The 20,817-nt window shown below is 42.4% G+C and overlaps 8 non-coding genes across 8 annotated transcripts; all 8 read right to left on the bottom strand.

Annotated features, from left to right (window-relative positions):
• Positions 1-160: 160 nt before the first annotated feature.
• trnag-ucc (transfer RNA glycine (anticodon UCC)) lies at positions 161-232 on the bottom strand. The gene has a single exon. It is a non-coding gene; the product is annotated as a tRNA-Gly (tRNA).
• A 359-nt stretch (positions 233-591) lies between these two features.
• trnag-ucc (transfer RNA glycine (anticodon UCC)) lies at positions 592-663 on the bottom strand. Its single transcript has one exon. It is a non-coding gene; the product is annotated as a tRNA-Gly (tRNA).
• A 364-nt stretch (positions 664-1,027) lies between these two features.
• On the bottom strand, positions 1,028-1,099 carry trnag-ucc (transfer RNA glycine (anticodon UCC)). The gene has a single exon. It is a non-coding gene; the product is annotated as a tRNA-Gly (tRNA).
• A 1,005-nt stretch (positions 1,100-2,104) lies between these two features.
• On the bottom strand, positions 2,105-2,176 carry trnag-ucc (transfer RNA glycine (anticodon UCC)). Its single transcript has one exon. It is a non-coding gene; the product is annotated as a tRNA-Gly (tRNA).
• Positions 2,177-3,182: 1,006 nt separating this feature from the next.
• On the bottom strand, positions 3,183-3,254 carry trnag-ucc (transfer RNA glycine (anticodon UCC)). The gene has a single exon. It is a non-coding gene; the product is annotated as a tRNA-Gly (tRNA).
• A 10,275-nt stretch (positions 3,255-13,529) lies between these two features.
• trnaq-uug (transfer RNA glutamine (anticodon UUG)) lies at positions 13,530-13,601 on the bottom strand. Its single transcript has one exon. It is a non-coding gene; the product is annotated as a tRNA-Gln (tRNA).
• Positions 13,602-14,293: 692 nt separating this feature from the next.
• Positions 14,294-14,365, bottom strand: trnae-uuc (transfer RNA glutamic acid (anticodon UUC)). Its single transcript has one exon. It is a non-coding gene; the product is annotated as a tRNA-Glu (tRNA).
• A 2,121-nt stretch (positions 14,366-16,486) lies between these two features.
• Positions 16,487-16,558, bottom strand: trnag-ucc (transfer RNA glycine (anticodon UCC)). The gene has a single exon. It is a non-coding gene; the product is annotated as a tRNA-Gly (tRNA).
• Positions 16,559-20,817: the final 4,259 nt, after the last annotated feature.

Genomic DNA, 20,817 nt, shown 5'->3' on the forward strand with positions numbered 1-20,817 from the left:
ACCATGACACCACAGATGCTTAGTCCTTGGATGTTTACCTTGAAATTCTAAAATCTTAAACAAACCCTTGGAAATTGGCTGCTATCTCTGGAGTTTTTGCTGAAAAATAATTAAATAACAACTTTAAACTGACTGGACATTATTAAAACATCAAAAGCTATGCATTGGCTGGGAATCGAACCCAGGTCAACTGCTTGGAAGGCAGCTATGCTAACCACTATACCACCAATGCTTAGTCATTGACTAAATTTTGATTAGAAATTCAAAAATTTTAAATAAACCATTGGCAATTGGCTGATATTGCTGGGTTTTTTTTGCAGATTAATAGTTCAATAACAACTTTCAACTGACTGGACGTTGCCAAATCAACTCAAGCCATGCATTGGTTGGAAATCAAAACCTAGTCTACCTCTTGGAAGGCAGCTATGCTCACCATGACACCACAGATGCTTAGTCCTTGGATGTTTACCTTGAAATTCTAAAATTTTAAACAAACCCTTGGAAATTGGCTGCTATCTCTGGAGTTTTTGCTGAATAATAATTAAATAACAACTTTAAACTGACTGGACATTATTAAAACATCAAAAGCTATGCATTGGCTGGGAATCGAACCCAGGTCAACTGCTTGGAAGGCAGCTATGCTAACCACTATACCACCAATGCTTAGTCATTGGGTAAATTTTGATTAGAAATTCAAAAATTTTAAATACACCATTGGCAATTGGCTGATATTGCTGTTTTTTTTTTTGCTGATTTATAGTTCAATAATAACTTTCAACTGACTGGACGTTGCCAAATCAACTCAAGCCATGCATTGGTTGGGAATCAAAACCTAGTCTACCTCTTGGAAGGCAGCTATGTTAGCCATGACACCACAGATGCTTAGTCCTTGGATAATGTTTACCTTGAAATTCTAAAATCTTAAACACACCATTGGAAGTTGGCTGCTATCTCTGGAGTTTTTGCTGAATAATAATTAAATAACAACTTTAAACTGACTGGAATATTATTAAAACATCAAAAGCTATGCATTGGCTGGGAATCAAACCCAGGTCAACTGCTTGGAAGGCAGCTATGCTAACCACTATACTACCAATGCGTAGTCATTGGGCAAATTTTGATTAGAAATTCAAAAATTTTACATAAACCATTGGCAATTGGCTGCGATCTCTGTTTTTTTGCTGATTAATAGTTCAATAACAACTTTCAACTGACTGGACGTTGCCAAATTAACTCAAGCCATGCATTGGTTGGGAATCAAAACCTAGTCTACCTCTTGGAAGGCAGCTATGTTAGCCATGACACCACAGATGCTTAGTCCTTGGATAATGTTTACCTTGAAATTCTAAAATCTAGACAAACCATTGGAAATTGGCTGCTATCTCTGGGGTTTTTTCTGATCAATGTTTAAATAACAACATTCAATGGACTGGACGTTGCCAAAAAACCCCAAGCCATGCATAGGCTAGCAATCGAACGCAGGTCAATTTTTTGGAAAGTAGCTATGCCAACCACTATACCACCAACACTTAGTCCATGAATAAATGTTTCCTTGAAATTCCAAAATGTTAAATAAACCATTGGAAATTGGCTGCTATCTCTGAGTTTTTTGCCAATTGTTAGTTAAAAACGACTTTCAACTGACTGGACGTTGCAAAAATAACACAAGAAATACATTGCCTGGGAACTGAACCCAGGTCACCTGCTTGAAAGGCAGCTATGCTAACCACTATACCACCATTGGTTAGTCATTTGGTAAAGATGGATTAGAAATTCAAAAATGTTAAATAAACCATTGGCAATTAGCTGCAATCTCTGTTTTTTTTGCTGATTAATAGTTCAATAACAATTTTCAACTGACTGGACGTTGCCAAATTAACTCAAGCCATGCATTGGTTGGGAATCAAAACCTAGTCTACCTCTTGGAAGGCAGCTATGTTAGCCATGACACCACAGATGCTTAGTCCTTGGATAATGTTTACCTTGAAATTCTAAAATCTTAAACACACCATTGGAAGTTGGCTGCTATCTCTGGAGTTTTTGCTGAATAATAATTAAATAACAACTTTAAACTGACTGGACATTATTCGAACATCAAAAGCTATGCATTGGCTGGGAATCGAACCCAGGTCAACTGCTTGGAAGGCAGCTTTGCTAACCACTATACCACCAATGCTTAGTCGTTGGGTAAAACTTGTTTAGAAATTCAAAAATTTTACATAAACCATTGGCAATTAGCTGCGATCTCTGATTTTTTTGCTGATTAATAGTTCAATAACAACTTTCAACTGACTGGACGTTGCCAAATCAACTCAAGCCATGCATTGGTTGGGAATCAAAACCTAGTCTACCTCTTGGAAGGCAGCTATGTTAGCCATGACACCACAGATGCTTAGTCCTTGGATAATGTTTACCTTGAAATTCTAAAATCTAAACAAACCATTGGAAATTGGCTGCTATCTCTGGGGTTTTTGCTGATCAATGTTTAAATAACAACATTCAATGGACTGGACGTTGCCAACAAAGCCCAAGCCATGCATAGGCTAGGAATCGAACACAGGTCAATTATTTGGAAAATAGCTTTGCCAACCACTATACCACCAACACTTAGTCCATGAATAAATGTTTCCTTGAAATTCCAAAATCTTAAATAAAACATTGGAAATTGGCTGCTATCTCTGAGTTTTTTGCCAATTGTTAGATGAAAAACGACTTTCAACTGACTGAACGTTGCAAAAATAACACAAGAAATACATTGCCTGGGAATTGAACCCAGGTCACCTGCCTGAAAGGCAGCTATGCTAACCACTATACCACCAATGCTTAGCCGTTTGGTAGAGATGGATTAGAAATTCAAAAATTTTAAATAAACCATTGGCAATTGGCTGATATTGCTGGGTTTTTTTTGCAGATTAATAGTTCAATAACAACTTTCAACTGACTGGACGTTGCCAAATCAACTCAAGCCATGCATTGGTTGGAAATCAAAACCTAGTCTACCTCTTGGAAGGCAGCTATGCTCGCCATGACACCACATATGCTTAGTCCTTGGATGTTTACCTTGAAATTCTAAAATCTTAAACAAACCCTTGGAAATTGGCTGCTATCTCTGGAGTTTTTGCTGAATAATAATTAAATAACAACTTTAAACTGACTGGACATTATTAAAACATCAAAAGCTATGCATTGGCTGGGAATCGAACCCAGGTCAACTGCTTGGAAAGCAGCTATGCTAACCACTATGCCACCAATGCTTAGTCATTGGGAAAATTTTGATTAGAAACTCATACATTTCAAATACACCATTGGCAATTGGCTGATATTGCTGTATTTTTTTTGCTGATTAATAGTTCAATAATAACTTTCAACTGACTGGACGTTGCCAAATCAACTCAAGTAATGCATTGGTTGGGAATCAAAACCTAGTCTACCTCTTGGAAGGCAGCTATGTTAGCCATGACACCACAGATGCTTAGTCCTTGGATGTTTACCTTGAAATTCTAAAATCTTAAATAAACCCTTGGAAATCGGCTGCTATCTCTGGAGTTTTTTTGCTAATTGTTAGTTAAAAAACGACTTTCAACTGACTGGACATTGCAAAAACACCACAAGATATACATTGGCTGGGAATCGAACCCAGGTCACCTGCTTGAAAGGCAGCGATGCTAAACACTATACCACCAATGCTCAGTCATTTCGTAAAGATGGATTAGAAATTCAAAAATTTTAAATAAACCATTGGCAATTGGCTGCAATCTCTGTTTTTTTTTGCTGATTAATAGTTCAATAACAATTTTCAACTGACTGGACGTTGCCAAACTCACTCAAGCCATGCATTGGTTGGGAATCAAAACCTAGTCTTCCTCTTGGAAGGCAGCTATGTTAGCCATGACACCACAGATGCTTAGTCCTTGGATAATGTTTACCTTGAAATTCTAAAATCTAAACAAACCATTGGAAATTGGCTGCTATCTCTGGGGTTTTTGCCAATTGTAAGTTAAAAAACGACTTTCAACTGACTGGACGTTGCAAAAATAACACAAGATATACCTTGGCTGGGAATTGAACCCAGGTCACCTGCTTGAAAGGCAGTGGTTAGTCATTTGGTAAAGATGGATTAGAAATTCAAAAATTTTAAATAAACCATTGGCAATTGGCTGCCATATCTATTTTTTTTTGCTGATTAATAGTTCAATAACAATTTTCAACTGACTGGACGTTGCCAAATTAACTCAAGCCATGCATTGGTTGGGAATCAAAACCTAGTCTACCTCTTGGAAGGCAGCTTTGTTAGCCATGACACCACAGATGCTTAGTCCTTGGATAATGTTTACCTTGAAATTCTAAAATCTTAAACACACCATTGGAAGTTGGCTGCTATCTCTGGAGTTTTTGCTGAATAATAATTAAATAACAACTTTAAACTGACTGGAATATAATTAAAACATCAAAAGCTATGCAGTGGCTGGGAATCAAACCCAGGTCAACAGATTGGAAGGCAGATATGTTAACTGCCATTCTACCAATGCTTAGACATTGGGTGGTGTTTCCCTAGAAATTCAAAAATTTTAAATAAACCATTGGCAATTGGCTGCGATCTCTGTTTTTTTTGCTGATTAATAGTTCAATAACAACTTTCAACTGACTGGACGTTGCCAAATCAACTCAAGCCATGCATTGGTTGGGAATCAAAACCTAGTCTACCTCTTGGAAGGCAGCTATGCTCGCCATGACACCACAGATGCTTAGTCCTTGGATAATGTTTACCTTGAAATTCTAAAATCTAAACAAACCATTGGAAATTGGCTGCTATCTCTGGGGTTTTTGCTGATCAATGTTTAAATAACAACATTCAATGGACTGGACGTTGCCAAAAAAGCCCAAGCCATGCATAGGCTAGCAATCGAACGCAGGTCAATTATTTTGAAAATATTTATGCCAACCACTATACAACCAACACTTAGTCCATGAATAAATGTTTCCTTGAAATTCCAAAATGTTAAATAAACCATTGGAAATTGGCTGCTATCTCTGAGTTTTTTGCCAATTGTTAGTTAAAAAACGACTTTCAACTGACTGGACGTTGCAAAAATAACACAAGAAATACATTGCCTGGGAATTGAACCCAGGTCACCTGCTTGACAGGCAGCTATGCTAGCCACTATTCCACCAATGCTTAGACAATTGGTAAAGATGGATTAGAAATTCAAAAATTTTAAATAAACCATTGGCAATTGGCTGCGATCTCTGTTTTTTTCTTGCTGATTAATAGTTCAATAACAATTTTCAACTGACTGGACGTTGCCAAATTAACTCAAGCCATGCATTGGTTGGGAATCAAAACGTAGTCTACCTCTTGGAAGGCAGCTATGTTAGCCATGACACCACAGATGCTTAGTCCTTGGATAATGTTTACCTTGAAATTCTAAAATCTTAAACACACCATTGGAAGTTGGCTGCTATCTCTGGAGTTTTTGCTGAATAATAATTAAATAACAACTTTAAACTGACTGGACATTACTGAAAGATCAAAAGCTATGCATTGGCTGGGAATCGAACCCAGGTCAACTGTTTCAAGGGCAGCTATGCTAACCACTATAACACAAATGCATGGTCAATTCTTGACATTTGCATTGAAATTCTAAAATCTTAAATAAACAATTGGAAATTGGCTGTTATGTCTGGATTTTTTGCTGAATTATAGTTAAAGTCCTACTGAAACCCACTACTACACACCACGCAGTCTGATAGTTTATATATCAATGATGAAATATTAACATTGCAACACATGCCAATACGGCTGGTATAGTTTACTAAATTGCAATTTTAAATTTCGCGCGGAAGCATCATGCTAAAACGTCGCGGTATAATGACTTCTGCGTGTAACGTCACGCATTGTAGAGAATATTTTGTTCCAGCATCGTTCACAGCTGTAAGTCATCTCTTTTCATCGCATAATTCCACAGTATTATGGACATCTGTGTTGCTGAATCTTTTGCAATTTGTTCAATAAATAATGGAGACGTTGAAGAAGAAAGCTGTAGGTGGGATGCGGTGTATTGCGGCCGCCTTTAGCAACACAAACACAGCCGGTGTTTCATTGTTTACATTCCCGAATGATGACGGTGAAACTTTACTATGGAACAGAGCGGTCAAGCGAACACGGTTGGATTGGACCACACACACAAAGTACATTTTATTAGGCAGCGATCATTTCGAAAGATTGTGTTTCGAAGAGGGTCCCTTACGAAGGGAAGAGATGGGCCTCGCCACCACCCATCGACTGTGCTGAAGAAGGGTGCGGGGCCGACCTTCAGGTTGTACAGGTATGAGCATATAATCTCACTAAAACACTAGTAACCCAATGAGCAGATATGGGATTTTTTTCCAGAATTATCCTAGTAAATTTGTCTAATAACATCTGAATCGTTCCCACTATATAGTCTTTTTTTTATTTTCTTCTTCTAGTCCTTCACTCTCAATTTCCTCATCCATAAATCTTTCATCCTCGCTCAAATTAATGGGGAAATCGCCGCTTTCTCGGTCCGGATCGTTTTTCGCCGCTGGTGGCTATGATTGTAAACAATGTTCAGATGTGAGGAGCTCCACAACCCGTGACGTCACGCGCATATCGTCTGCTACTTCCTTTACAGGCAAGGTATTAGCGGCCAAAAGTTCCGAACTTTATCGTCTATGTTCTCTACTAAATTCTTTCAGCAAAAATATGGCAATATCGCGAAATGATCAAGTATGACACATAGAATGGACGTGCTATCCCCGTTTAAATAATAAAATCTCATTTCAGTAGGCCTTTAAAGGGGAACATTACCACAATTTCAAAAGGGTTAAAAACAATAAAAATCAGTTCCCAGTGGCTTGTTGTATTTTTTGAAGTTTTTTTTTCAAAATTTTACCAATCTCGGAATATCCCTAAAAAAAGCTTTAAAATGCTTGATTTTCGCTATCCATTTCCCTGTGACGTCATACAGTGCTGCCAATGTAAACAAACAATGGCGAATAGCACAGCAAGATATAGCGAGATTAGCTCGGATTCAGACTCGGATTTCAGCGGTTTAAGCAATTCAACAGATTACGCATGTATTGAAACGGATGGTTGGAGTATGAAAGTATTGAAGAAGAAACTGAAGCTATTGACGCTATTCATAGCCATAGCATGGCCGAATAGCTGCATTAGCATCGTTGGTAAAATGTGCAGACCAAACGATCAGGACTTTCGCATCTCGTGACACTGGAGCAACTTAAATCCTTCGATTGGTAAGTGTTTTTTTCGCATTGGGTGGAAGGAAACTTAATATAGTTGCAAATGCATCTGCAGGTTATCCATACATCTCTGTGCCATGTCTGCTTTAGCACCGCCGGTAAATAGCATGTTAGCATCGATTAGCGTAGCATGTTAGCATCGATTAGCTGGCAGTCGACATCAACAAAACTCACCTTTGTGATTTCGTTGACTTTATCGTTGCAAATGCCTCTGCAGGTTGTCCATACATCTCTGTGCCATGTCTGTCATCGCCGGTAAAATGTGTAGACACTTTGGCACATTCAATAGGGGTCTGGCGGCAGACACTTTCGCATCTTCGGGCCAGTGGTGCAACTTGAATCCCTCCCTGTTAGTGTTGTTACACCCTCCGACAACACACCGGCGAGGCATGATGTCTCCAAGGTTCCAAAAAATAGTCGAAAAAACGGAAAATATCAGAGCTGAGACCCAATGTTTACAATATTTTGAAAATGAAAATGGCGGCTGTATTACCTCGGCGACGTCACGTTCTGACGTCATCACCACATGAGCGATAAAAAGAAAGGCGTTTAATTCGCCAAAATTCACCCATTTAGAGTTCGGAAATCGGTTAAAAAAATATGGTCTTTTTTCTGCATCATCAAGTTATATATTGACGCTTACATAGGTCTGGTGATAATGTTCCCCTTTAAATAACAACTTGAAACTGACTGGACGTTGCCAAAATAACTCAAGCCATGCATTGGCCGTAAATCAAACACATGCTAAACACGATACCACCAGTACTTAGTCCTTGGATAACGTTTGCTTTCAAATTCTAAAATCTTAAACAAACTATTTGAAATTGGCTGCTATCTCTGGAGTTTTTGCTGAATAATAATTAAATAACATATTTAAACTGACTGGACATTACCAAAAGATCAAAAGCTATGCATTGGCTGGGAATTAAACCGAGGTCAACTGCTTGGAAGGCAGCTATGCTAACCACTATACCACCAAAGCTTAGTCAATCAGTGGTGTTTGCCTAAAAATTCCCTCCATCCATTTCCTACCGCTTATTCCCTTTTGGGCGCCCGGGGGGCGCTGACGCCTATCTCAGCTACAATCGGGCGGAAGGTGGGGTACACCCTGGACAAGTCGCCACCTCATCGCCTAAAAATTTATCTCTATTTTTTTGCTAATTAATAGTTCAATAACAACTTTCAAGCCCTGCGCTGAGGTGGCGACTTGTCCAGGGTGTACCCCGCCTTCCGCCCGATTGTACCTGAGATAGGCGCCAGCGCCTCCCTTGACCCCGAAAGGGAACAAGCGGTAGAAAAGGGATGGATGGATAACAACTTTCAACTGACTGGACGTTGCTAAATTAACTCAAGCCATGCATTGGTTGGGAATCAAAACCTAGTCTACCTTTTGGAAGGCAGCTATGCTAGCCATGACACCACAGATGCTTAGTCCTTGGATAATGTTTGCCTTGAAATTCTAAAATCTTAACCAAACCCTAGGAAATCTCTGGAGTTTTTGCTGAATAATAATTAAATAACAACTTTAAACTGACTGGACATTACCAAAACATCACAAGCCATGTATTGGCTGGGGAATACAACCCAGGTCAACTGCTTAAAAGGGAGCTATGCTAACCACTATACCAACGATGCTTAGTCATTATGTAAATTTTGCTTAGAAATTCAAAAATCTTAAATAAACCATTGGCAATTGGCTGCTAGCTCTGTTTTTTTGCTGATTAAAAGTTCAATAACAACTTTCAACTGACTAGACATTACCAAAACATCAAAAGCCATGCATTGGCTGGGAATCGAGCGCAGGTCAACCGTTTGGAAGGCAGCTATGCTAACCACTATTCCACCAATGCTTGGTCATTGCTGAACTTTTGCTTTGAAATTTTAAAATCTTAAGTTAACCATTGGCAATTGGCTGCTATCTCTGTTTTATTTTGCTGATTAATAGTTCAACAACGGGCTTCACGGTGGAGGAGGGGTTAGTGCGTCTGGCTCACAATACAAAGGTACTGAGTATTTGTGGGTTCAATCCCGGGCTCGGGATCTTTCTGTGTGGAGTTTGCATGTGTGGGTTCCCTCCGGGTACCCCGGCTTCCTCCCACTTCCAAAGACATGCACCTGGGGATCGGTTGATTGGCAACACTAAATTGGCCCTAGTGTGTGAATGTTGTCTATCTGTGTTGGCCCTGCGATGAGGTGGAGACTTTTCCAGGTTGTAAAACCGCCTTCCGCCCGATTGTAGCTGAGATGGGCACCAGCGCCCCCCGCGACCCCAAAGGGAATAAGCGGCAGAAAATGGATGGATAGTTCAATAACAACTTTCAACTGACTGGATGTTGCCAAATTAACTCAAGCCATGCATTGGTTGGGAATCAAAACCTAGTCTACCTCTTGGAAGGCAGCTATGCTAGCCATGACACCACAGATGCTTAGTCCTTGGATAATGTTTGCCTTGAAATTCTAAAATCTTAAACACACCATTGGGAGTGGGCTGCTATCGCTGGAGTTTTTGCTGAATAATAATTCAATAACAGCTTTAAACTGACTGGACATTACCAAAAGATAGAGTACTATGCATTGGCTGGAGATCAAACCCAGGTCAACTGCATGGAAGGCAGCTCTGCTAACCACTATACGACCAATGCTTCGGCCTTTGTTAATGTTTGCCATGAAATTCTAAAATCTTTAATTAACCATTTGAATGTTGCTGCTTTATCCGAGTTTTTTGCTGATCAATATTTAAATAACAACTTTAAACTGACTGGACATAGCCAAACTACCACAAGCTGAGAACCAAACCTAGATCAACTGCTTAGAAGGTAGCTATGCTAACCACTATACAAACCAATGCTTAGTCTTTGGATACATTTTGCCTAGAAATTCAAAAATCTTAAATAAACCATTGGCAATTGGCTATCTGAACCACCTGGAGCAGCAGCAGAGCTAAATCCGGATGCTCTCTGTGGATTATAGTTCTGCCTTCAATACAAAATTCCCGAACAGACTATGCAATAAACTGGACACTCTTGGCCTCCCCCCTCTCAAAAGCACCTGGATAACGGACTTCATAACGGACCGACGACAGAATGTAAGACTTTTCCCCCACCTCTCATCCACCCGCACGCTGAGCATCGGCTCCCCGCAGGGCTGTGTGCTGAGCCCCCTCCTCTACTGCCTCTACACCCATGACTGCAGTTCAGCCCACAGTGACAACCTTATCGTCAAGTTTGCTGACGATACCACAGTGGTCGGGCTCATCTCCAGGGGTAATGAGGCTGCCTACAGGGAGGAGGTCCTGAAGCTGACGGCCTGGTCTTCGAAGAACAACCTCGCTCTCAACACCAGCAAGACCAGAGAGATCATCGTTGACTTCAGGAGGAGCAGCACCGACCCTGCCCCCCTCTACATCAACGGCGAGCGTGTGGAGAGGGTCCACTCCTTCAGGTACCTTGGAGTCCACATCTCTAACGACTTTTCCTGGACAGTCAACACCACATCAATCATCAAGAAGGTCTCAGCAGCGGCTACACTTCCTGAGAGTCCTCAGGAAGTACAACCTGAAGCCTGACCTGCTGCTGACCTTCTACCGCTCGTCCATCGAGAGCCTGCTGACCTACTGTATTAGAGTATGGTACGGCAGCTGCACTACAGCAGACAGGGAGAGGCTGCAAAGAGTGGCCAAGACAGCTCAGAAGATCATCGGACGCCCTCTCCCCTCTCTGATGGACTTCTACACCTCCCGCTGCCTCAACAGAGCAAGTGCCATCATCAAGGACAGCACCCACCCTGGCTCTGACCTGTTCCACCTGCTACCCTCTGGGAAGCGCTACAGGTGCATTAAAACCAAGACAAACCGGCTAAAGAACAGCTTCTTCCCCAGGGCCATAATCACCCTGAACGGACTGCCCCATTGACCCTCATAACTGCCTTCTCTTCGGTACAACAACCCATTCCACCAACCACCCTGTTTTTTCATGTGGATATTCATGTATATATTAATTTCACTCACTGTATAGTCACATTTGTACAGAGTGTATAGGGTGTACACTGTTCTCTTCCAGACCTTTCTTTGCACTTCTATATTTGTTGTATTTTTATATATTTACACATTGTTTTCTTGCATGCACACATCGCACGGTATGGAATGGCCTCAATCTTGATACCCTGCGTAATGACAACAAAGCTGATTCTGATTATGATTCTGATCTCTGTTTTTTTTTTTGCTGATTCAAAGCTCAATAACAACTTTCAACTGAATGGACTTTGCCAAATTAACTCAAGCCATGCATTGGTTGGGAATCAAAACCTAGTCTACCTCTTGGAAGGCAGCTATGTTAGCCATGACACCACAGATGCTTAGTCCTTGGATAATGTTTGCCTTGAAATTCTAAAATCTTAAACACACCATTGGAAATTGGCTGCTATCTCTGGAGTTTTTGCTGAATAATAATTAAATAACAACTTTAAACTGACTGGACATTACCAAAATATCAAAAGCTTTGCATTGGCTGGGAATCAAACCCAGGTCAATTGCTTGGAAGGCAGCTATGCTAACCACTATGCCTGGTCATTGTTTAACTTTTGCTTTGAAATTCTAAAATCTTAAATAAAGCATTGGAAATTGGCTGCTATCTCTGGAGTTTTTGCTGAATAATAATTAAATAACAACTTTAAACTGATTGGGCATTACCAAAACATCAAAAGCTATGCATTGGCATGGAAGAGAACCCAAGTCTGCTGCTTGGAAGGCAGTTATGCTAACCACTATACCACCAATACTTTGTCAATGCTTGACTTTTGCTTTAAATTCTAAAATCTCAAATAAACCATTGGAAATTGGCTGCTATCTGTGGGGTGTTTTGCCAACTAATGGTTATGCTGAATTTCCCTCAGGGATCAATAAACTACTTTCTGTTTTATTCTATTCTAAAAAAAACAACTTTAAAATGACTGGACGGTGCCAAAATAGCCCAAACCATGCATTGGCTGGAAATCGAACCCAAGTCAAATGCTTGGAAGGCAGCTATGCTAGCCATGATACCACAAATGCTTAGGCCTTGGATAATGTTTGCCTCGAAATTCAAAAATTTTAAATAAACCATTGGAAATTGGCTGCTATTTCTGGATTTTTTGGTGAATTATAGTTAAAGACCTACCGACCACGCAGTCTGATAATTTATATATCAATGATGAAATCTTAACATTGCAACACATGCCAATATGGCCGGTTTAGTCTAAATTGTCATTTTAAATATTGCGCGGAAGTATCATGCTAAAACGTTGCGTGCATGTGACATCACGCATTGTAGAGAACATCTTGTTCCAGCATCGTTCACAGCTATAAGTCGTCTGTTTTCATCGCATAATTCCACAGCATTATCGACGTCTGTGTTGCTTAAATCTTTTGCAATTTTTCAATGAATAATGGAGACGTTAAAGAGGAAAGCTGTAGGTGGGAAGCGGTGTATTGCGGCCGCCTTTAGCAACACAAACACAGCCGGTGTTTCATTGTTTACATTCCCGAAAGATGATGGTGAAGCTTTACTATGGAACAGAGCGGTCAAGCGAACACGGTTGGATTGGACCACACACACAAAGTACAGTGTATTATGCAGCAATCATTTCGAAAGATCGTGTTTCCAAGAGGGTCCCTTGCGAAGGGAAGAGATGGGCATCGCCACCACCCGTCGACTGTGCTGAAGAAAGGTGCGGGGCCGACGTTCAGGTTGTACAGGTATGAGCATATAATCCCACTAAAACAATAGTAACCCAATAAGCAGATAAGGGATTTTCCAGAATTATTCTAGTAAATTTGTCTAATAACATCTGCTTTTTTATTAGCGGCCAAAAGTTGCGAACTTTATCGTCTATATTCTCCACTAAATCCTTTCAGCAAAAATATGGCAATGTCGCGAAATGATCAAGTATGACACATAGAATGGACCTGCTATCCCCGTTTGGATAAAAAAAATCTCATTTCAGTAGGCCTTTAAATAACTAAAACTGACTGGACGTTGCTAAAATAACTCAAGCCATGCATTGGCCGTAAATCGAACACAGGTCAACTGCTTGGAAGGCTCATATGCTAAACACGATACCACCAGTTCTTAGTCCTCTGATAATTTTTACCTTAAAATTCTAAAATCTTAAACAAACCATTGGATATTGGCTGCTATCGCTGGAGTTTTTGCTGAATAATAATTTAATCACAAGTTTAAACTGACTGGACATTACTGAAACATCACAAGCCATGCATTGGCTGGGAATCAAACCCAGGTCAACTGTTTCAAGGGCAGCTATGCTAACCACTACACCACCAATGCATGGTCAATTCCTGACATTTGCTTTGAAATTCTAAAATCTTAAATAAACCATTGGCAATTGGCTGCTATCTCTGTTTAATTTTGCTGATTAATAGTTCAACAACGGGCTTCTCGGTGGAAGAGGGCTTAGTGCGTCTGGCTCACAATACAACGGTCCTGAGTATTCGTTCTTTCTGTGTGGAGTTTGCATGTGTGGGTTCCCTCCGGGTACTCCGGCTTCCTCCCACTTCCAAAGACATGCACCTGGGGATCGGTTGATTGGCAACACTAAATTGGCCCTAGTGTGTGAATGTTGTCTGTCTATCTGTGTTGGTCCTGCGATGAGGTGGAGGTTGTAAAACTGCCTTCCGCCCGATTGTAGCTGAGATAGGCACCAGCGCCCCCTGTGACCCCAAAAGGAATGAGCGGCAGAAAATGGATGGATAGTTCAAAAACAACTTTCAACTGACTGGATGTTGCCAAATTAACTCAAGCCATGCATTGGTTGGGATTCAAAACATAGTCTACCTCTTGGAAGGCAGCTATGTTAGCCATGACACCACAGATGCTTAGTCCTTGGATAATGTTTGCCTTGAAATTCTAAAATCTTAAACACACCATTGGAAGTGGGCTGCTATCGCTGGAATTTTTGCTGAATAATAATTAAATAACAACTTTAAACTGACTGGACATTACCAAAGGAAAGAATGCTATGCATTGGCTGGGAATCTAACCCAGTTCAACTGCTTGAAAGGCAGCTATGCTAACCACTATACCACCAATGCTTAGGCCTTTGTTAATGTTTGCCGTGAAATTATAAAATCTTCAATTAACCATTTGAATGTTGCTGCTTTATCCGGGTTTTTTGCTGATCAATATTTATATATCAACTTTAAACTGACTGGACATAGCCAAACTACCACAAGCTGAGAATCAAACCCAGATCAACTGCTTAGAAGGCAGCTATGCTAACCACTATACAAACCAATGCTTAGTCATTGGATAAATTCTGCTTAGAAATTCAAAAATCTTAAATAAACCATTGGCAATTGTCTGCTATCTGAACCACACGGAGCAGCAGCAGAGCTAAATCCGTATGCTCTCTGTGGATTATAGTTCTGCCTTCAATACAAAATTCCCGAACAGACTATGCAATAAACTGGACACTCTTGGCCTCCCCCCTCTCAAAAGCGCCTGGATAAGGGACTTCCTAACGGACCGACCCCAGAATGTGAGACTTTTCCCCCACCTCTCATCCACTCGCACGCTGAGCATCGGCTCCCCGCAGGAATGTGTGCTGAGCCCCCTCCTCTACTGCCTCTACACCCATGACTGCAGTTCAGCCCACAGTGACAACCTTATCGTCAAGTTTGCTGACGATACCACAGTTGTCGGGCTCATCTCCAGGGGTGACGAGGCTGCCTACAGGGAGGAGGTCCTGAAGCTGACGGCCTGGTATTCAGCAAGACCAGAGAGATCATCGTCGACTTCAGGAGGAACAGAACCGACCATGTTCCCCTCTACATCAAAGGCGAGCGTGTGGAGAGGGTCCACTCCTTCAGGTACCTTGGAGTCCACATCTCTAACGACTTTTCCTGGACAGTCAACACCACATCAATCATCAAGAAGAATCAGCATCGGCTACACTTCCTGGGAGTCCTCAGGAAGTACAACCTGAAGCCTGACCTGCTGCTCTGGGAGTCCTCAGGAAGTACAACCTGAAGCCTGACCTGCTGCTGACCTTCTACCGCTCGTCCATCGAGAGCCTGCTGAGCTACTGTATTACAGTATGGTACGGCAGCTGCACTACAGCAGACAGGGAGAGGCTGCAAAGAGTGGTCAAGACGGCCCAGAAGATCATCGGCCGCCCTCTCCTGTCTCTGATGGACTTCTACACCTCCCGCTGCCTCAACAGAGCAAGTGCCATCATCAAGGACAGCATCCACCCTGGCTCTGACCTGTTCCTTCTGCTACCCTCTGGGAAGCGCTACAGGTGCATTAAAACCAAGACAAACCGGCTAAAGAACAGCTTCTTCCCCAGGGCCATAATCACCCTGAACGGACTGCCCCATTGACCCTCATACCTGCCTTCTCTTCGGTGCAATAACCCATTCCACCAACCACCCTGTTTTTTCATGTAGATATTCATTTCACCCACTGTATAGTCACATTTGTACAGAGAGTACAGAGTGTACACTCTTCTCTTCCACACCTTTCTTTGTACTTCTATATTTCTTATATTTTTATATATTTACACATTGTTTTCTTGCATGCACACATCGCACTGTATGCAATAGCCTCAATCTCGATACCCTGCGTAATAAAGCTGATTCTGGCATCCGTGGGTTTTTTTGCCGATTAATGGTTATGCTGAATTTCCCCCAAGGATCAATAAAGTACTTTCTGTTCTATTCTATTGTATTCCAAAAAAAACAACTTTGAAATGACTTGACAGTGCCAAAATAACTCAAGTCATGCATTGGCTGGGAATCAAAACCTAGTCTACCTGTTGGAAGGTAGCTATGGTAGCCATGATACCACAGATGCTTAGTCCTTGGATAATGTTTGCCTAGAAATTCTAAAATCTTAAACAAACCATTGGAAATCGCCTGCTATTTCTGGATTCTTTGGTGAATAATAGTTAAATAACAACTTTAAACTGACTGGACGTTGCCAAAATAACTCAAGCAATGCATTGGGCGTAAATCAAATACAGGTCAACTATTTGGAAGGCTCATATGCTAACCACGATCCCACCAGTGCTTAGTCCTTGGATAATGTTTGCCTTAAATTTCTAAAATCTTAAACAAACCATTGGAAATTGGCTGCTATCTCTGGAATTTTGCTAAATATTAATTATATAACAACTTTAAACTGACTGGACATTACCAAAATATCACAAGCCATGCATTGGCTGGGAATCGAACCCAGGTCAACTGCTTGGAAGGCAGCTATGCTAACCACTATAACACCAATGCTTAGGCCTGGCTTAATTTTTACCTTCAAATTCTAAAATCGTATAAATAAACCATTGGAAATTGATTGCTATGTCTGGGTTTTTTGCTGGTCAATATTTAAAAAAGAACATTCAATGGACTGGATGTTGCCAAACTAGCCTAACCCATGCATAGGCTGGCTTTAACTGACTGAACATTACCAAAACATCAAAAGCTATGCATTGGCATGTAATAGAAATCAGGTCAATTGCATGGAAAGCAGCTATGCTAACCATTAGACCACCAATGCTTAGGCCTTGCTTAATGTTTGCCTTGAAATTCTAAAATGTTAAATTGACCTATTGGAAATGGGTGGCCATATCTGGATTTTTTAAAATGACAACTTTAAACTGACAAGACTTTAACAAGCTTCCACAAGCCATGTATTGGCAAGGAATCAAACCCAGGTCAAATACTCGAGAGGTAGCTACGCTAACCACTATACCACCAATGCTTAGGCTTTGGATAATGTTTGCCTTGAAATTCTAAAATCTTAACCAAACCTTTGGCAAATGACTGCTATCTCTGTTTTTTTGCTGATAAAGATTTAAATAACAACTTTCAACGGACTGGACGTTACCAAAACATCACAAGCCATGTATAAGCTGAGCTTCAAACCCAGGTTAAATCCTTAAAAGGTAGATATGCTAACCACTATACCACAAATGCTTACACCTTACTTACTTTTTGCCTTGATATTCTAAAATCTTCAACAAACCATTGGAATTTTGCTGCTTTATCCAGGTTTTTTCTGATCAATATTTAAATAACAATTTTAAACTGACTGGACATTGCCAAACTACCACAACCCATGCATTGGCTGGAAATCAAACCCAAGTCAACTGCTAGGAAGGCAGCTATGCGAACCACTATAACACCAATGCTTAGACGTTGGGTAATGTTTGCCTTGAAATTCTAAAATCTTAAACAAACCATTGGCAAATGACTGCTATCTCTGTTTATTTGCTGAAAAATATTTACGTAATAACTTTCAACGGATGGGACGTTGCCAATATAACTCAAGCCTTGCATTGGCTGGGAATCAAACTCAGGTCAACTGTTTGGATGGGAGTCATGCTAACCACTGTCCCACCAATGAATACTCCTTACTTGTTTTTTGCCTCGAAATTCTAAAATGTTAAATAAACCATTGGAAATTGGCTGCTATTTCTGGATTTTTTTTGCTGAATAATAATTAAAAAACAACTTGAAACTCACTGGACTTTGCCAGAAAAACACAAGCCACGTTTTGGCCGGGAATCGAATCCAGGTCAACTGCTCGAAAGGGAGCTATGCTGAACACTATTCCACCAATGCTTTTGCCTTTAAAGTCTGAAATCTTCAATAAACCATTGGAATGTTAATCCTTTATTTGGGTTTTTTGCTGATCAATATTTAAATAACAACTTTAAACTGACTGGACATTGCCAAACTACCAAAAGCCATGCATTGCTGCCTTCCAAGTCTACCTCTTGGAAAGCAGCTCTGCTAACAATCCTCTCGATGTGGAGGAGCAGTGCTTCTAGCTCTGTCTCTAAGGAAGAGCCCCGCCACCCGATGGAGGAAACTGATTTCGGCAGCTTGTACCCGTGATCTTGTCCTTTCACTCATGACCATAGGTGAGGATGGGAACGTAGATCGACCGGTAAGTTGAGACCTTTGCCTTCCGGCTCAGCTCCTTCTTCACCAAAACGGATCGATACAGCGTCCGCATTACTGAAGACGCTACACCGATCTGCCTGTCGATCTCACAAGCCACTCTTCCCTCACTCGTGAACAAGACTCCAAGGTACTTGAACTAATCCACTTGGTGCAAGATCTCCTCCCCAACCCGAATATGGCACTCCACCCTTTTCCAGGCGAGAACCATGGACTCAGACTTTGAAGTGCTGATTCTCATCCCTGTCGCTTCGCACTCGGCTACAAACCGATCCAGTGAGAGTTGAAAATCTTGGCCAGATGAAGCCATCAGGACCACATCATCTGCAAATAGCAGAGACCTAATCCTGCAGCCACCAAACCAGATACCCTCAACGCCCTAACTACGCCAAGAAATTCTGTCCATAAAAGTTATGAACAGAATCGGTGCCAAAGGGCAGCCTTGGCGAAGTCAAACCCTCACTGGAAACGTGTCCGACTTACTGCCGACAATGCGGACCAAGCTCTGACACTGATTATACAGGGAGGGGACTGCCACAATATGAGAGTCCATTACCCCATACTCTCTGAGCACTCCCCACAGGACTTCCCGGGGTACACGGTCAAATGCCTTCTCCAAGTCCGCAAAGCACATGTAGACTGGTTGGGCACACTCCCATGCACCCTCAAGGACTTTGCCGATAGTATAGCGCTGCTCCACAGTTTCACGACCAGGACAAAATCCACACTGTTCTTCCTGAATCCGAGGTTCAACTATCCGACGTAGACTCCTCTCCAGTACACCTGATTAGACCTTACCGGGAAGGCTGAGGAGTGTGATCCCACGATAGGTAGAACACACCCTCCGGTTCCCCTTTTTAAAGAAAGAAACCAGCACCCCGGTGTGCCAGTCCAGAGGTACAGCCCCCGATGTCCACGGGATTTTTGCAGAGTCTTGTCAACCAAGACAGCCGCACAGCATCCAGAGCCCAAAGGAACTCCGGGCCACCGAGGAGCTTTTTAACTACCTCGGCAACCTCAGCCTCAAAAATAGGAGGGCTTACCACAGATTCCCCAGGCACTGCTTCCTCATAGGAAGACGTGCTGGTAGAATTTAGGTCGTCTTCGAAGTCTTCCTTCCACCGATCCACAACATCCACTGTCGAGGTCAGCAAAACACCATCCCCATCATACACAGTGTTGACATTGCACTGCTTTTCTTTCCTGAGGCGGTCCAGAATCGCTTCGAAGCTGTCCGGAAGTGGTTTTCCATGGCTTCCCCGAACTCCTCCCTTGTCCGAGTTTTTGCCTCCGCGACCGCTAAAGCCGCACATCGCTAGGCCTGTCGGTACCTGCCTGCTGCCTCCAGAGTCCTATGAGCCAAAAGAGCCCGATAGGACTCTTTCTTCAGCTTGACGGCATCCCTCGCCACTGGTGGACACCAGCGGGTTCCAGGATTACCGCCACGTTAGGCACCAACCACCTTGCGGCCACAGCTCCAATCGGCCGCTTCGACAATAGAGGTATTGAACATGGTCCACTTGGACTCAATGTCCAGCACCTCCCTCGTGACATGTTCAAAGTTCTTCCGGAGGTGGGAATTGAAACTCTCTCTGACAAGAGACTCTGCCAGGCGTTCCCAGCAAACCTTCCCAATGCGTTTGGGCCTGCCAGGTCTGTCTGGCATCCTCTCCCACCATCGCAGCCAACTCACCACTAGGTGGTGATCAGTAGAAAGCTCCGCCCCTCTCTTCACCCGAGTGTCCAACACATGAGACCGCAAATCCGATGACACAACTACAAAGTCGATCATGAAACTGCGGCCTAGGGTGTCCTGGTGCCAAGTGCACATATGGACACCCTTATGTTTGAACATGGTGTTTATTATTGACAATATGTGACGAGCACAAAATTCCAAAAACCATACACCACTCGGGTTCAGATCCAGGCGGCCATTCTTCCCAATCACGCCTCTTCAGGTTTCACAGTCGTTGCAAACATGAGCATTGTAGTCCCCCAGTAGGACAAGGGAATCACCCGGGGGAGCACTCTCGAGTACTCCTTTGAGTGAATCCAAAAAGGGTGGGTACTCTGATCTGTTGTTTGGTGCATAAGTGCAAACAACAGTCAGGACCTGTCACCCCACCCAAAGGCGGAGGGAAGCTACCCTCTCGTCCAACGGGTTGAACTTCAGCGTGCAGGCTTTGAGCCGAGGGTCAACAAGAATTGCCACTCCAGCCCGTTGCCTCTCACTGCCGGCAACGCCAGAGTGGAAGAGAGTCCATTTCCTCTCGAGAGAAGTGGTTCCAGAGCCCTTGCTGTGCGTCAAAGTGAGTCTGACTACATCCAGCCAGAATTTCTCTACTTCGCGCACTACCTCAGGCTCCTTTCCCCCCAGTGAGGTGACGTTCCACGTCCCAAGAGCTAGCTTCTGTAGCCGAGGATCGGACCGCCAAGTGCCCTGCCTTCGGCTGCCGCCCAGCTCACATTGCACCCGACCTCTATGGCCCCTCCTATGAGTGGTGAGCCCATTGGAGGGGGGACCCACGTTGCATCTTCGGGCTGTGCCCTGTGGGCACCATGGGGACAGGCCCTCGCCATCG

Source organism: Nerophis ophidion, linkage group LG05 (assembly GCF_033978795.1).
Source record: "Nerophis ophidion isolate RoL-2023_Sa linkage group LG05, RoL_Noph_v1.0, whole genome shotgun sequence".
In the NCBI taxonomy this organism is placed as follows: domain Eukaryota; kingdom Metazoa; phylum Chordata; class Actinopteri; order Syngnathiformes; family Syngnathidae; genus Nerophis; species Nerophis ophidion.